Here is a 17,503-nt window from a genome sequence, read left to right on the forward strand (position 1 = left end):
TAAAGAAAACTTCCTACATTTTGGATGCAAAAAACAAAAACAAAAAACAAAAACAAAAAAAAACTTCAAATGAAGGAGGAAGAGAAGAGGAGCAGGGAGGAGGAGAAGGAGATGATGGTGGGTGAGATTTCGTAGCTGCCAGAACTCCAAATAGTTGGAATTAAATTTTTATTCTTTGAAAGTAAAGAAGTGTCTAGGGGAGAACATAAGAAGGATTTGCTATTACATTACTCAACTCGGGCTTTAGCCAGTTTTTAAAGAACAGACACAAGCTAACCTTTAACAGCATGGTGCCAATCCTCTGTTAGCTTGCTTCACCCTGCACCTCAGAACTGGGCAGTCAATCTGGGTGGCACTTCAGAAAAACGATGGCCTACAATTGAAGGAAAACCATGCTGTCTGTGATGTCTAATAAACACAAGTGGAAAATATAGGCAGACTGCTCACCCACAGCACCCCAACATACACAACACACTTCCCCTATTGAGAAGACTCCTGTCTGTCTCTAACCACCCCTGAGGCATGGCGCCATGCTGAGAAGGTCACTCATAGGGCAGAAGACATGGGTCTCAGGATATTCAGTAATTCCCTTGCTGGGTCCAGCAAAATCCTTGGAACAAGCAACCTAAAGGAACAAAAGTCACGCTGAAAGTGATTTTTGAAACAGTGAATTTTGTGTATGTTGAACAGAGGATCATTTGATTATGTTTTGTTCTTAAAATGCTTGTGGGAAGAATGGTCCCATGAGCCACTTCTGTGGGTGTCCCCAGAAAGTTCAGCCAGTGGGAAATCTGCAACAGAAATTCTCTTTGCTAAAAAGACTCAAAACCTCTAGCTTAGTCCCCTCGAACCCTGCAAAAGGGATATATTCCTCAACTGCCCCCTAAAGAGGGCTTTATCTGCCCAGAGATCACTCAGCATCAGCTAGTTGCTTAATTAGAGTGGGCACTCTGTAGTAAAGGTCTAGAGTCATGGTGGAAGCCAAAAGTGGTTCCCTGAGACAGCAAGATGGCTCAGTAGGGAAAAGTTCTTGCCATCTGAGTCAGACAAGTTTCATTCACTCCCCGGATCCCATAGTGGAGAAAACTGACTCTCCAATGTTGTTCTCTGACCTCTACACGTTTGCATTGGCATGTGCACACTCATGCATGCACACGTGCAGGCACACACTCAAACATAGTTTAAAGGCCCTATGAGTGACAAACTATGAGCAAAAAGCTTACTTGGGCCTCACAACCTTGCTGGCTGAGATCCTGCAGGGGTGGATAACCAGAAGGAGTCAGGACTGGCAGATGCTAAAGAGGCTCAAGACTCATATTTCCTATTTCTCAGTTGTTTTGCTCAAGAGAGGCCAACTGCTTCAGACAATGAGGCCAGGAAGTTCACATACCTGTCACAGTCCTCACGTTACAGTGAAAACAGCACAGAGTTAGGCAAACATCAGCACAGCTTACCCCTCAGAACACATCAGAATTACCCAGCCACACAGAGTCGGCTTGTGAGAGGCAGGCATGTTTATCAATTTAATCCAGGAGCTCTTGATATTTGGGCAGCCACTGACAATTCCTGGAAAAGTGATAAAAATCAGCAAACCTCTTCAGAGGTGGAAAAAGTCTTTATACAGAAAATACAGCATAGTGCAATCTACTTCAGTGGCTTTGCAAAATCTCCTAAGTTCTCTGGATCATGAGTAAGGCCATTTACCCCAGTGGCCTCCACCTCACTTCTACCCCATTGTGAAATGAGGAAGTAGAAAGGCCTGACAGCTACAGTAATATATCATCACTTCAAATTGCTCACATTGAGACACAGCCAAGGTTAGCTCCTTTGGCCCCACGCTATTCCTAAAGACACCTTCTTTCTGCAGATTTGCAAATCGCTAAAGGAAATTTCTACTCTTCTTGCTTGTGTCTCACATCCAATACATTAAAAGTCAACCTCTTCTGTGGCGGCTCAAGCCTAAGGGAGCCAGAGATCAAAATGTTGAGAAACCTGGACAACTAAACAAAAACACATTTGTGTTTGCACGCAGGTTGATATGACAGCTGCCTGGACACTCAAAGTTACCCCCCACAGATCCCTGCTCTAGATATGAGGCATGACCCTGTGGGGCAGTCAGCCATCAGCCAGCCACATGTACATCCACCCTCCTCTACCACTGACTGGGCCTCTTTTTGAAGTGGTTTTATCTTATTCTCATTAGTGTTCTGAAGAGAGTTCTGTCCTCCCACCCCCTCTCTGTTCAGAGCACGGGTTGCTGTTCTTTGTAAATCAGTGGCAAGCCTTCCAAGTTGTCATGAGGCCAAGCCCCATCACTGGCCACACACCACCCCCCTGTTGCTAACTAATGTGTCCTCTTGAAATTCAGACCCACATGGTCAACAACTATGTTGCAAAGGGCCCCTGAAAGCATTTGGGTGTGCTCCTGTAGGATTCCAGAGCATGGAATATGCGTTTATCAGTTGGCTAGGGGTGCTAATCAAATATTGCAATGTTCCATTATATTTTGGATCCCTTTTCTTCTTTACTTTGCAATACCGAGTCCTTAGAGGCAAAGATTCTAGGAAAAAGTAGAACACCAGTTACATAAGACTTTTTTAAAACCCAAGTACATAGGATGCTAATCGTTCCAGGAGTAATCATTATCTAGCATGCTTTGGTCATTGCTCAGGGACAGTGGCAATGTGGAACAGGAGTCAGATTTTTAGAGTGTTAGCTGGATCTGTGACAACAAGGGAAGACCATGTCAGCAACTTCAAACACATAAAGTCACCATTCTTGGCTGAAATTATCACTTTTAGGCCCATTCCCACAGTTCTTCACAGCCAGAAGGGTTGTACACAGTATCACTGGGGCTCACCTCTGGGGACCTTATAGGAAGCACATGTCAAGTTCTAGTGTCTGATTTCGCTCCCAAGGGGCAACTGAATCAAGAAAACTAAAAGAAAGGTATTCCTCCTCACAACCTCAGAACAGCTCCATACCCAGAATTCTCTAAGACCATACAAATGTCTCTCATACTTCCACTCACATTGTTAGTGGACCATACACAGGCAAGGGGAGCAGAATGGTGTGGCAGCAACTCATCCAGCAATGGAGGGGACAGCTGGTGTGTTTCCTATGCATGGTCTCTTTAAATATTTCCCAGAAGCACTGAGCCTGGCCACAGGTGTGTGTGTGTGTGTGTGTGTGTGTGTGTGTGTGTGTGTGTGTGTGTGTGTGTTAAAGAGAGAGACAGATCAGATCAGCACATAGTGTGTCAATGCACATATGCCCATTGCATGCATTGGTCAGAGCAAGGCATCAGAAATCTTCCTTTACTATTCTTCACTTTATTGTCTGACACAGGGACTTTCAGTAAACTAGAAGCTCACCAGTATGGGATAATCTGGCTGGTCAGAGAACTCTCAGGATCTGCCTATTTCCACCCCAGAGGTAGGTGACAGGCATGCACAATAATGCCATACACCTACAAAAATGGAAAAACAATTAAAAGGGCATTACATTCATCTTCCCAGCATCATTTTTCATAAATATCTAAAAGATAGGAGCATCTCAAGTGTCCATGGAAATGAATGAATGAACCATATGTGATACACATATACACCCTTAGAACAGCATTCAGTTCTGACACACGCTATAAGATGGTTGAACCTTGGATGTGGTTTTCAAAGTAAAGCAAGCTAATCACAAAAGGACAAATATTAGATGACTTCACTTACCTGAGATGCCAGGAAGAGTCAAAATCCAACAAACAGAAAGTAGAATGGTAGTTCCTAGGGGACTGAAAGTGGGAGGGGAGTTACTGGTTAATAAGTATAGAGTTTTCAGTTAGGAAGAATGGAAGACCAAAGATCAGGAGATGGATAGTTGGATGGTAGTGATAGTCTCACAATAATGTATGTATACTTTTCCTCTCTGAACTGGGTAACTTTATGTTAAGTATACTTTACCACAACTTAGAAACATTTAAGATTTAATTTTGAACCAAAACTAGAAATGACAAAAAAAAAAAAAAAAAAAAAACACAACCTTGGAGCCCATGAGCTAACGGCCCATCCATACTGAAACCAGAGATGGACCTCACTTCACAGATTGGTCCTGCACTTACTAACTTCCCTGTTGTGCTGAAAATGCTCTCCAGTTTCTAGTGGTTTCTAGAGGCCTGTGAGGCAGTGGCGTGACTCTGAGCCACAGCGTGTCCCTAGAGTCCCCACAAGATGTGATCTTTCCCACTTGTTTCTGCTGGGATGATAAGTATTCACAGAATGGCACTCGGAGAAAGATTACATAAAAGCAATTTTCCACAGTGCTATTTCTAGATCTTGTATGAGTCATTCATTACCTTCTGAAGGGCTTGCATTGCTAATGAAGGTTTTCAATGCACAATACAGCACGAACCCTGCAAAATTCTATTGGCAAGAGGAATAAAGAAATTGCTGTTTCATACTAGAGTTCATCCAGCAGGGTTAGAGACAAGCTCGATGGAAGAAGCAGCCACTTATGCCATGTGCTACCTCAATGTGTCAAGAACACCCTCTGTCTCCTTGTCACACACAATGCCTCTAAGGGTTTATTGTGCCCACTACAAGAAATGCAGTGATATATTTCTCTTTTCTTTTTCTTAAGGTAAGTCCAGCTCATTTTGTGTTTACAATGGGATTCTTATGGATAAACAAAGACATTTTGAAAGGCCATGATTATATAGTACCTAAGACTTTGCTGTCCTAGTGTTGAAAAGATCCCAAAAGATCAATGTGAAGGTTGATCCAAATCGACTTGGACCCTGATGGCTGTTCACAGGGCAGCAAACTACCCAAGGACTTAGGCAAATTAGCATATATTGACCTTTCCACAGGCCTCCCACATAGAGTTAAATATTCATGCAAATGAGATGACTTTGAAAAACTGAGAAATTATTACCCAAACAGTAAGAATTCCAAATAATCCCCATTTGAAAAGAAATGAGGAAACAGAAACACTCAAAGATTCAATCATTTGCCTGGGGTGGCCCAAGGATGCTTTCTCTTCATGTTATGTGGATGTCATCTCACTTAATCCTTTTACACTCTTTGCTTTGATTGTGTTGTCACAGCTAGAGCATCTTTCTGGGAATCATGCCTGCTGTTCATGCAAGTTATCCTTCACACATTATCATCAAATGTAATTCTTAGCTTCTGAGAACAAGAGACAACTGTAGACATTTAGTCAGAGAAGTTCACTGATGTATCCAAGATCATATGCCTGATTAGTGGCACAAGAAGTAGTAAACCTTTCTTCTCTCTCTCTCTCTCTCTCTCTCTCTCTGTTCCTCTCTCTCTCTAGTCACCCAACCCATTACCTTTAGCTCAGTGGCATGGATGCATATGGGAATCAGACAACATTTGATATAATAAATGAATGGTATTTATGGTTTTTACATGGAACCAGTAACTCTATGATTTATGATTTGAAAAGTAGCACAGGGTGTATAAATGCAAACCATTGCCGGGATTAGTGAGGACAGCAAACATGAGGGACAAGACCTAGGACTTGAAGGTGCATTGTCCTTCTGATCACCTGTATGTTTTATATAGTCATACTTTGTGTAATTTGATGTGACAGTCCTGACTAGTTCTTGGTCTTACATGGGAAACCGTGTATAGGTGCCTGTATGTGCACATGCACGTGTGTTTGCAGGGGAAGAAGAACCAGGGGCTGAGGCAAAAACCATAAAGATAGAGACAAGAAGTCATAAAGACCAGCAGCAGCCATCACTGCAGCTCCTGTGTTTCCAAGTCACTCGGTGTCCAAGAGCATTGTGTCACAACAGAAAGTAAAAATGATGTAAGAAAAGAAAATTCTCACTGCTAGGAACTCTGGAACCACACATACAGTCCCTCCATGTAGCCTGGAAAACCTCCACAATACTGTGCTGTCTCCACCCTCCTCTGAGTAGGCAGAGCATAGAAAAGCAGCTTACCATTGGATGAACCAGAAACAGATGGCAACAATGGATATTAGACAGGCTAGACTTTCTTTGGGGCCTTGGCCCTCGGCCCTTTTGTGCATCTGTACAGTGCATACTGAGGCTAAGGCTATGTCTACTTGCTTACTAAAGTGTTGGCCATGACCAATGAAACTATGAGCCTTTCCAGGGGCCATGTGACATTTTGAAGAACACTGACATGAAGGCATTCAGTGTAATCACACAATGAGTTGTACTCCAAGATCCTTCAAACAGAGCTGACCTGTTGTTTCCTGTCTGCACTCAACAAAGAAAATCAGAGATGGAGCCTAGCTGCTGGCAAAGCCATTGTCTCTCCCAAAAGCTGGCAGCATGCTATGCAGCCACAGAAAGGGCAGGTTCAGTACAGGCAGAAACAGGAGGGGATCACTTGCCCCCTGCTCTCCCTTTTGCTTGTCCATGCCTACTACTCTTTTATTTGAGGTCATGGGGCCTGAAATCCTCAGAGCAGAGGTAACAGAATTAAAGCTGTCCAGCCCTAGCCACAAATAAGTAAATACAGTAAATACATAGATCTTGAGTTGTGGTTAAAGTCTTGCAAGGATCTAATTCAAAGAGCTTATTATATTGTCATGTGTAGAGCCATGCCTGCCACACCAATGTTCAACATGTTGTGTGGTTCACAAAAGTATAGTGTCACTGATGACACCAAAAGACAGCAGAGGAAGAGGTTTTTTCAAAGCAGAGAAATGGACAAGACAAAGCTTTTCTTTATCTCTCAGCCCAATGTACAATGTCCTTTGGCATGTTGACACTCAGTGACTTGTCACATCCTAGAACTCCCTCTGTAGACCAGGCTGGCCTAGAACTCATAGAGATCTGCTTGTGTCTGCCTCCCAAGTGCTGGGATTAAAGACATGCACAACTACCACCTAGCTCCTTGTCTCAAAATAAGGAGGACCAGGAATACTGCTTGGGAGTACAGTGCCCAGAGTTGGAAACCCTGTACCCCATAAAGAAAAAAATAAAAGTATAAGGAACATTCTTAGTGCATTTCTCCAGGACTACAGTGTTTTCCTCCAAAACAGATTGGAAAGGCAAAGTACCCTGTGGCCCTGCTACTCTTGGATGCCCAAACCTGAGATAAGTAATCTTATCATGCAATTCTGACCCTTTATAATTTCCAAGGTTATGTATCCATTAAACTCAGCGATATGTGCACTTGCAGTCACTGTGCCCCTGTTGCTTGGGCCACCCTATTATCTCATGGTAAATAACAGACTGTCATCACACAAGTGTGTAATTACATCAGCTAAATGGTAAGGAAGGAAAAAGAAAATTGGCCCACTCTTGTGGCACTCAGCTGAGTAATCTGTCAGACATTCCACACGCCTCCCAGAGCAGACCTCTAGACTCCCCTTGCTGGCAAGATCTTTGTTGGATGAAAATTATTTGTGTTAAAGGTTTAAATGTTGCCTGTTTGGGTAATGTTCAGATCAAAGACTGGGTAAGTCTAGATGTTGTGGGGATTGGTATTTATCTACTGACTTGCCATGCAGGGTTTATACCCTAGTGCTTAGAACTTTGGACAGTTTGGAGAATATTTTTGGAAGAGGGAAGACAATGCAGGCTTGTTTGCCAATACCAAGTTCAATTCATCCCTTTGTTGACATGCATCTGAGGGACCACATATCTGTGGGCTAAGAAGTCAGCACAATTGGCATTGTTCACAGACCCTTTGTTGTGGCTGCCCCATTGCATGGGTGGGGGAGGTTCCATATTAAAATCATTCTCCACAGTGCCTGTGGTTGGCTCTCTGGTTTCGTATCTACATATCCGGTACTTCTGGACTTGGCAGCCCAACAAGGGATGATTTGGGGATAAAAGGAGCAAACACAGCAATGGATGCCACCACATCTTGATGCAACACCATTATTTTTTTTTCTTTTTTACCTCCACACCTGGGCAGAGTCGATTAAAGCATTGTCTAACTGTGACCTTGCAGACTCCTTGTGTTATCTGCTCAGGAAATCATCTATTGAAACATTTTCTTCTATGTTGAAATTACCTGGATGCCCTGACTCTCACCTAACCTTACAGCAAAGCTGGAGGAAGTACAGACATAGGTTATGTCTTGAGATCATCTGGCCTTCAAACTCAACCCCCCTTTAGTTGTTTAGGATCCTAAAGAAAAAATAATGGTGCCACACAGTAGGAGCAGAAGTAGACTATGGCGGAAGAAATGGTAGACAGAAATTAGGAAGAATCCAGTTCATTTCTGCCTCCTCATTGAGTTCCAGGACCTCCATCCAAGAGAGGTCAGAATCCATGTGGGGGGTATCTGAGGAAAAAGTCATCTTGGTTTGGTTTGGTGTAAGCTTGTGTCGAGTACAGGCAATGAAGCCAACATTAGAAACTTCACAACTATAACTTAGGAGGTTTCTGCTTTTAACTTCAGAAAAGACAAAAGAGAAGTTCAGACAAAAGTTGACTTTCTAAAATGTGAACTCATTTACAATTGTATGTAGGAGATGATAACAGCACAGAAACTCTCCATCTGAGTCAGCAAACCCTTGCTATTGGGTATCAGAGAAGGCACATAATCACAGTTGATGGAGTGGCTATTAAGAAGAGGACCCTGTCATCCTTCAGTGAGCCAACTGGGATAGACATCCATGAGCTGACTTTGCTGTCTTAGCAACATCACAAAAATGATTTTTAAAATGGGATTTTTTCTTTTTCTTTTCTTTCTTCTTTTTTTTAAGGTTTTTGTTTTATTTTGTTTTTGTTTTGTTTTTCGAGATATAGTTTCTCTGTAACAGTCCTGGCTCTCTAGAATTCACTCTGTAGACCAGGCTGGCTTCAAACTCATAGACCTGCCTCTGCCTCCCAAGTGCTGGGATTAAAGGCATGCACTTCTACCACCTGGCTAGGGATTTATTTCTTTCATGAAAATTATTTCCTATGGAACCTTTATCATCATCATCAAAAAAAAAAAGACTCAGCAACAAAACAAAACAAAAAATCTCTTCCTTTCTGAATAATTCTAAAAGATGATATCAGTTTGAAAACAAACTCTGCTGAGATGAAAGATCATTTGACTGATTTATGTTTCTGCAAAGAGGGAAAGAGGGAGAAACTGGCACTGATGGGGTGAGGAGGATAAGAGGGGGAAAGACGAGGAAAGAGGGAACAAACATTTGAAGCAAGGAGCCCCTTTGTGTTTAGTTGATTCAAAATCAGCCTTAAAGAAAAAAAATGTGGAAAATGATCAGGGAAATACAAACTGGAAAAGAAAGTGGATTTTTAGCAAGTCGAGTTATATATAATTATATATAAACTTCAGAAGTAAATAGAATCAATAATATAAAGAAGAAAACCCCCACATTATTCTTATGCTAAACATATTATTATTATTATTATTATCAGATTTTTGGGTACTATAAGAAAACTACAGAGCAATACCCTCATGAAACTGTTGCATAAATGCAAAAAAATCCCTAACTGACAGAACTAGCTTTGTAGGGATATAGTGTATCATCCCCCTGTGAGACATATCCCAGAATCACACAGAGTGGTCCAATCTGCAAACCTCAATAAATGTAACAATCCCCAAATCATCAGGCAATCAGAGATGGCTATATCATCTCAACAGCTGTAGAGACAGAACAAGTTCCACATGTATTTATTTTAGCCACTGGGTAAACTTGGAAAGAACTTTCCAGTAGAAGCTATCTATAGAGGAGAATTCCAGAAACCAAGAGCTGATGGTTGTATTGAAGTCCCTTACCTTTGCAGATATCTCGGAGAAGGCTTGATATGCAAACCACCTTGGATTTGGGAGCAGAATGCCAGAAAAAGAGGTCTTAAAGTTGAAGAGCCAAAAGTGACTACTTGGCCTATCATCATCTCAGCAGAGTCCTATACAGAGAGTCCTGGAGTCTCAGTAGAGCCTCTTCTCACCCAGACACTAGGGCAATAAAGCTGTGGAGGTCAGAATAGCCCCAGAGGCTGAGGCAGAGTCACAGTTCATTCATGCAGAGTGTGGAGAGAGCTTCTCCCAGCTGTCCCACCTAAGGGACAGCTATGATCTCCCCTAGGCTCTTATTCCTTCTGCTGTGTGTGGTGCAGGAAGACCATTGCATTCGGCTCCATCTTCAAGTTGTACATGTGCACACACACAGATGAGCAGCCACACACCTGTCATCTCTGCAGCCACTGCTTGGACCAGAGCTCACACGTGGCAAAGTGCTTGCTAATGCTGTCCTCTGAGCTAACCTTCCAATGCACTGACTGTGATCAGGGGCTCCAGTGTCATTCCAATCTCATGAAACACCTGCTAGCACATGCCTAGGAACAAAATCCAATGCTAGATCCAGAAGACAAGATGGAAGAACCAGAGATGGCATTTGTCCTCTGCTCCCACTGAGGACAGACCTTCCAACAGCATTCCATCTTAAAGCGTCACCTGTGCATCTGTGCAAGGACCACTAGACCCTGGCAGCCTTAGCTCTCTCCAGGAAAGTAAGCCTTATGTGTTCTGTAACTATGGCAAGGGCTATTGATGCAACAAACAACTGATGAGTCCACAGCTGAGTCCACACTAGTGAACGACCGCTTTCCTGGCAGGCTTGTGGAGGGCTACTTCATCCAAAGTTCCCATCTAGACAGCACCAGCAGGTGCCAACAGGTGAGAAGCCCATGCCTGTCCTTAGTGCAGCAAACTCTTGGGGAGGCACACCGGCCTCACTAGCCATCTGTTGACATACAGTGACCAGCAACCTTACCATTGTGCCCAATGTAACAAAAGCTTCTACCAAATGCAAGACCAGGCCCACCACCTGCTAATCCAGGGGAGTAGGGGTGGGAGTGGAGCTGCAAATGCTGCTCAAGCAATGGGGGTTTCAGCCAGAATAGCCAACAAGCCATCCAACAACAACGCATCCACATTCCTGTGATTCCTATGGTTACCCCTTCTGCCACAGCCATCTCCAACTTTGCCCACCACTTCTGTAGCTGCATTGGCAAGCAACCCAATCTGCAGTGCTACCTGGTCACACACAGCAGGACAGGACAAGAGATGGAAGCACCTCAGGAGTGCCTGAAGTGTGGCAAGAGCTTCAGTGGCAGTTGCAACCTGCTGTGCCACCTGCTACTATTCACAAGTGCCAGTAGGGCCTTACTCCTGCGTACAGTGTGGCTGTGGCTCCAGCTGCAAATTGCATCTGCTGTGCCTGCTGCAAATCTATGCCCAGGAGATACTATAATAGCACCACCCATGTGCCAACAACCTTATCCCATATGCATCTCCCTGCATGAATAAGAATCCCTGTAATGTCCCCATCACACATCTCCCCCTGATTCCACAAGGTTTGGCCTCCCCACCTTTGACCTCTTTCCCTGACCTCTCTGGCATGTGTTTCAGATGTTCCAAATAAAGCTGTCTTCTCAAAGAAAGGAAGGAAGGGAGGGAGGAAGGAAGGAGAGAGACAGACAGAGACAGGGAACCTGAAGTAGTCAAACACTTGGCAAAAGAAAATTTAAAAAGGTAGAGGAGCATGACTATCTAATATCAAGTCTTTCTATAAAGCAACTACAGTCAAAACAGTGTGACTCTGGCAAACAGAGAGATGTACATGAGGGAGGTGAAGACAGTTAAGAAACAGGAATTCCTAGAAATTCATGAAAAAGAAATTAAACTATTTCTGAGTGTTTGTAGCCTAGTCATGAATTAGAAGCAACCCATGTGAATATACAAACTGAGAAATAAACTGTAGTCCACACATACCAAGAAATATGGCTCAGCAAAAGAAGGGAACAAACTATTGTACAGACAGTGCACAGACAAACCCCAAAGGCTTTTAGAGAAAGAAGCAAGCACAGTGTCTCCGTGTGTGATCCCATTTTCACAACGTTGCTAAAGCAGATGAAGCGTTTCCTCTTGATGAAGTAGAATCAGGTCAGTGGGCTTTGGATACTAGGTGGAGGGAAAAGATTAATTAGAAAGGGCATATAGGAATATTTGAAGTGCCAGGAATGTGCTGGAATGCATAACTATAAATGATTCTTATATATTTATAGAACTGTATGCCAAAAATGAGAACATTAATTGCATGAGGCTCATTACACCATGAGCCATATATATGGGAGGAAATAACTTACAGGGGAAAATAGAATAAAAAAAATCAGGCCAGGTGTTGGTGGTACACGCCTTTAATCCCAGCACTCGGGAGGCAGAGGCAGGCAGATCTCTGTGAGTTCAAGGCCAGCCTGGTCTCCAGAGCAAGTGCCTGGATAGGCTCCAAAGCTACACAGAGAAACCCTGTCTCAAAAAACCAAAAAAAAAAAAAAAAGAAATCAAGTCAGAGGAACTTTGACCCCTGATGTCTGTAACGTATCAGAGAAGATTAAATTTAGGGTTATTGGACATCAATAAGATTTGTATAATTATTTTTCAATGTTTGTAAGAAAAAACAATTAGCTTTAGGACTGTCAACAAGAAAGAGATGCACTATAAATGCCAATCAAGGTAACTCAAGAGACAAATTGCTTAACAGTGACTCTATGAAGGCATGCTTGGGTCCTCTCATTTAGGGTATTAGCAATATTGCAAGTATTGGTTATACAGCAGGAGTGCAGTAAGTGTGCTTCAGATAGCAGAGGATGGGAATAAATGGGGCTTGAAAACATAATCACATGGATCCTTATTATAAGGGTGTTTGAGGACATAGAGAAGGAAGGTGACATAGAGACATGTTTCTATGATGCAGCCACAAACTTGAGACTCTGACAGCCACAGGGTTGGCAGCAGATGCTACTACCTACCCACCTAAGAGCCAGTCTGGGTCCCTTGTCAGTGACAGACTCTGCACCCCAACCTGCTCCAGAGCCATAACTTAAACCATCCTTACAGATAATGCAGCGACTGAGATTAATGTTCAAATTGTTGGCAAATGTTTCAGTCACAGGTTCTCCAAATAATGTGATTGTTTTAATGGCTTGAAGATGTCTGTAGCCATTTCCCATCTGTCATCCAGTTATCTTCAATGATGGAAGAAAGGGCTATTGTTCCAGCTGTCACCTCGCTGCAATGAGGCATCCTTGGTTCCAGAGGGCATGCATTGAGGATGAGGGAGCAAAAAAGACAGTAACATGGGGCCGCTGGAATAGTTCTGGCCTCCTTGCCTGTTTTGCATGCATAAAAAAGCAGGCCCTGTTTTGTTCATCCAACTTTATATTGCATTTCCGTAGACCAAAAGCAATTCCCAGCTTACTCCAAGATCTAATTAACTTTGTAAAAAATGATACTGAAACCAGAGAAAGTTAAGAATGAGAAGTTGCTGATAGCATCGGGTTTTCCTCTGGGTTAGCTTTGCAGAGAACAAATTTGCTGATCTCACAGGAGATGTCTTTCATTTTAATTTGCTAATCTCTGTTTTCTTTTTCAGTTAGACTGAAAAAAAAGGCAGTCAGATAAATCATAAGTCACGTCTCTCTATATCCCCTGAGTCACATGAAGAGAGTACCTGCCTTTGTTAATTGTTCCAAATCAGGGAAGGGTTACCTTAACAGACAAATTGCCCATCCCCAGACTCTTGCATTAACTCCCAACTGGCTCAAAGAACATCAAAAGTGTTGCCTCACTCAACCCCACAATTTTTCCATTTTGTAGTGACTGATTTATAGAGGCTCCAAGGAATGTGGACATCTTTTCCCCAGATTGCTGTTAAAGACATAACTGAATCTACTAAATGGAGAAGTACAAGTTCTGAAACTAAAGAACAACACAATAACAAAATAAATAAATAAATAAATAAATAAATAAATAAATAAATAAAAGTGGCACCCAGATGAAGGGACAGAACATGAAGACAGGAAAAATTACTGGACATAAGAGATCAGAGTCAGTGAACAAAAGATTGTGAGAAGAAATGCGGAAAATGCTGGAAGAGCCTTTTAGATTATGAGATGAACAGAGACTAACAACCAATACAAATGGTGACTATGGGCCTAGAACTGCCTGGCTTCATGCTTGCCCTCACTGCTCTGCTCATGTTTCACAGATAGACCTGAGGGGGCCATTTGGGTTCTCAAAACTATAACTAAGAGCAAAGCCCTTCCAGGTAGAGGACTGAGTCTTAATAGTTCACAGATGTGGACTTGAACCCTAGTTTTATTTTTATCTGAGTTTCTTTCTTTCCCATATGCTTGTTAAAAGGAAGGCTCTAGCTGGTGAGAGAGAGAACTCAGCATTTAAGAGCACTTGATAGAGCTCTTGTAGAGGACCTGGGTTGTGTCCCCAGCATCTACATGATGACTTACGACTGCCTATAACTCCAGCTCTGATGGGGGAGTCCTTCTATGCATATGTTTGTCTTATTGGTTGATAAATAAAGTACTGTTGGTCAATAGGGAAGCAAGTTAGGCAGGACTAGGATTCTAGGAGGATTCTGGGAAATGTAGTAAAGAGAAGTCTTGTAATCCAGGCAGGAAGTGATATAGCAGATAGACTCAGAATATAAGCAGGGACAAGCAGAAAATTACTCTCTTCCTCCTCCTCTCTTCTCTGTGGAGCCACCATGTGATCCTAGCAAGAGAAAAGGCCTGCTGCTGGCATCCTATAAGGTAAGTTATTATAAAATATATAGATTAGTATTTATGGTTGATAATTAAGACTGAGCTAGCAAATAAGAAATCCTAGTCATTAGCCAGCAGCATAGTACCTAATATTAATCTCTTTGTGTTATTTTGGGCACCTATGTGGTGGCAGGGCTCAGGCGGCTTGGCGGAAAGATTTACGGTTACATAGCTCTGTAGCTCTAAGAGATCTTATGGCTTCTTCTGGCCTCTGTGGGCACCAAACATACACAGGTGCACTTGCATACCTACATACAGGCAAAACACACAAAGAGGTGGGCATCATGGCAACTGTGGCTGCCACCACAAAAGTCCCTGAGATCCGGGATGTGACAAGAATCTAGCGAATTGGTGCTCACTCCCAAATCCGGAGTCTGGGACTGGATGATGCCTTGGAACCAAGACAGGCTTCCCAGGGCATGGTGGGGCAGGTTGCTGCCCCGCCTGCAGCTGACGTGGTGTTGGAGATGATCCGAAAAGGGAAGATTGCAGGGCGGGCTGTCCTCATTGCTGGACAGCCAGGCACTGGGAAGACCGCCACCGCCATGGCATGGCTCAGGCACTGGGCCCCGACACACCCTTCACAGCCATCACAGGAAGTGAGATCTTTTCTCTGGAGATGAGCAAGACTGAGGCTTCCGCCATTCAATCGGTGTCCGTATCAAGGAGGAGACAGAGATCATTGAAGGCAAGGTGGTGGAGATCCAGATTGACCGGCCAGTCACAGGCACGGGATCCAAGGTGGGCAAACTAACCCTCAAGACTACGGAGATGGAGACCATCTATGACCTGGGCACCAAGATGATCGAGTCTCTGACCAAGGACAAGGTCCAAGCCGGGGATGAGATCACTATTGACAAGGCCACTGGCAAGATTTCCAAGCTGGGCCGCTCCTTCACATGCACTCGCGACTATGATGCCATGGGCTCCCAGACCAAGTTTGTGCAGTGCCCTGACGGGGAGCTGCAGAAACGCAAGGAGGTGGTGCACATGGTGTTCCTCCATGAGATTGACGTCATCAACTCCTGCACTCAGGGCTTCTTGGCCTTCTTCTCCGGAAACACAGGGGAGATCAAGTCAGAAGTCCGAGAATGCCAAAGTGGCTGAGTGGAGGGAGGAGGGCAAGGCAGAGATCATCCCTGGGGTGCTGTTCATCGATGAGGTACACATGCTGGATACTGAGAGTTTCTCTTTCTTCAACCAGGCCCTGGAGAGTGACATGGCCCCAGTCCTCATTATGGCCACCAACCGAGGGCATCACCCGGATCCGAGGCACCAGCTACCAAAGTCCTCATGGCATCCCCATTGACCTTCTAGACCGCTTGCTCATGGTGTCAACATCACCCTACAGTGAGAAGGACACTAAGCAGATTCCACGTATCCGCTGAGAGGAGGAAGATGTGGAGATGAGTGAGGACACCTACACAGGGCTGACCCGCACTGGGCTAGAGACCTCCCTGCGCTACGCCATCCAGCTCATCACAGCAGCCAGTCTGGTGTGACGGAAACGATAGGGCACAGAGGTGCAGGTAAACGACATCAAACGTGTATACTCCCTCTTCCTGGACGAATCCCGCTCCACACAGTACATGAAGGAATACCAAGATGCCTTCCTCTTCAACGAGCTCAAAGGAGAAACAATGGACACCTCCTGAGCTGAAGCTCCACCCTAACCCTTCCCACCTTGTTTTCTACTAGTTCTGACACTGTGACTCTGTATAAAATGGTTGTAAGCTGGAAACACACACACACACACACACACACACACACACACACACACACACACACACACACACACACACAAAGATAAAATATCTTTTAAAAATTGAGGCAAAAAGTGGCTGAGGAAGACATCTGACATTCATCTGACATTGACTTAAGGCTCAACCTCCACATTTTTCTGCAGCCTTCCAAACCAGCTGGCGACCAAGTGTTCAAACATTTGAGCCTGTGGGTGATATTTCACATTCCAATAACTCCAATAACCTGGACATGGGCATATCTTTCAGTTACCTGCTTGATAATGTAAACATCTGGATTTGACAAATCCTGACAGCAGTCAACAAGGGTCCAAGTCAATGTCTTTTTTCTCTATCTATTCCTTTGCTCCTTAGATGCTGTGAGCCAGTACCACATCACTGGAGTCTTATTCTACTCACAAAAAACAATGGTTCTCTCATTTCTATGAGCCAATATGTGGAGTAGAAAGGCAGAGGTTGCAGATGCACATAACCACCATGAGAGTCTGATTACACTTAGTTAGGGTCCATTCTTTCCCTAAATGTAGTCAGCAGAACAATAATAAGAAAAGATAGTGCTACTTTATTCTACAAATGTTATACACTATGATAATAATTAAACATATTTCTCAACTTCTATGAGAATTTGAGTCAGCTTACATTTACACATGTTAAAAGATACAATTGCTTCAGTTATCAAATAAATAGGAAATGAATACAGACATTAAGAGATCACCAAGAAACAGGTATGTTCATATTGCAGATAGGAGATCAAAATGCTACAGTATCTATTGTGGCGAGCAGAGGAAACCCTGGGTGTGTGAAGTCCTGAGTGAATGTGTGTTGTTAACATGGCCACAGCTGTGTCAAGGACCTTAGCATCAGATCCAGGGGGGAAATGTCTAAATCTTCCCTTTGGTCCATAAGCAGATGTTGACAGTGTGTGCAGAAAACGTCTATCAACCTCCCTCCCACCCCTAGATTTAGAGACTGAAGATTGCTCCCCTACAAAGACTGTTCCTACAAAGATTAGCCAAACCTGCCTCCTTATTCAGCTGTATGCAATAAACCCTTGCTTGATTTGGCTGTATATAATAACCTCTCCTCTGTGCTCAACTGTATAATCTAAACATACTGAGATTCCGGGACCTTCCAGTTTCTCCATCAGCAAGCCTTGTCC

At 43.5% G+C, this 17,503-nt stretch overlaps 1 long non-coding RNA gene and 1 pseudogene across 2 annotated transcripts; one reads left to right on the plus strand and one right to left on the minus strand.

Annotated features, from left to right (window-relative positions):
• Positions 1 to 275: 275 nt before the first annotated feature.
• Positions 276 to 3,938, minus strand: LOC107978452. Of its 2 annotated transcripts, none has more exons than XR_004768039.1 (4): positions 3,723 to 3,938; positions 1,391 to 1,566; positions 467 to 625; positions 276 to 373 (listed from the first exon to the last, which is right to left on the minus strand). It is a non-coding gene; the product is annotated as an uncharacterized LOC107978452 (long non-coding RNA). The 2 variants fall into 2 exon arrangements; XR_004768038.1 differs by lacking the exon at positions 3,723 to 3,938 and adding an exon at positions 3,375 to 3,554.
• A 10,930-nt stretch (positions 3,939 to 14,868) lies between these two features.
• Positions 14,869 to 16,245, plus strand: LOC100750474 (annotated as a pseudogene).
• The last annotated feature ends 1,258 nt before the right edge of the window (positions 16,246 to 17,503 follow it).

Source organism: Cricetulus griseus, chromosome 2 (assembly GCF_003668045.3).
Source record: "Cricetulus griseus strain 17A/GY chromosome 2, alternate assembly CriGri-PICRH-1.0, whole genome shotgun sequence".
NCBI classification, from domain to species: domain Eukaryota; kingdom Metazoa; phylum Chordata; class Mammalia; order Rodentia; family Cricetidae; genus Cricetulus; species Cricetulus griseus.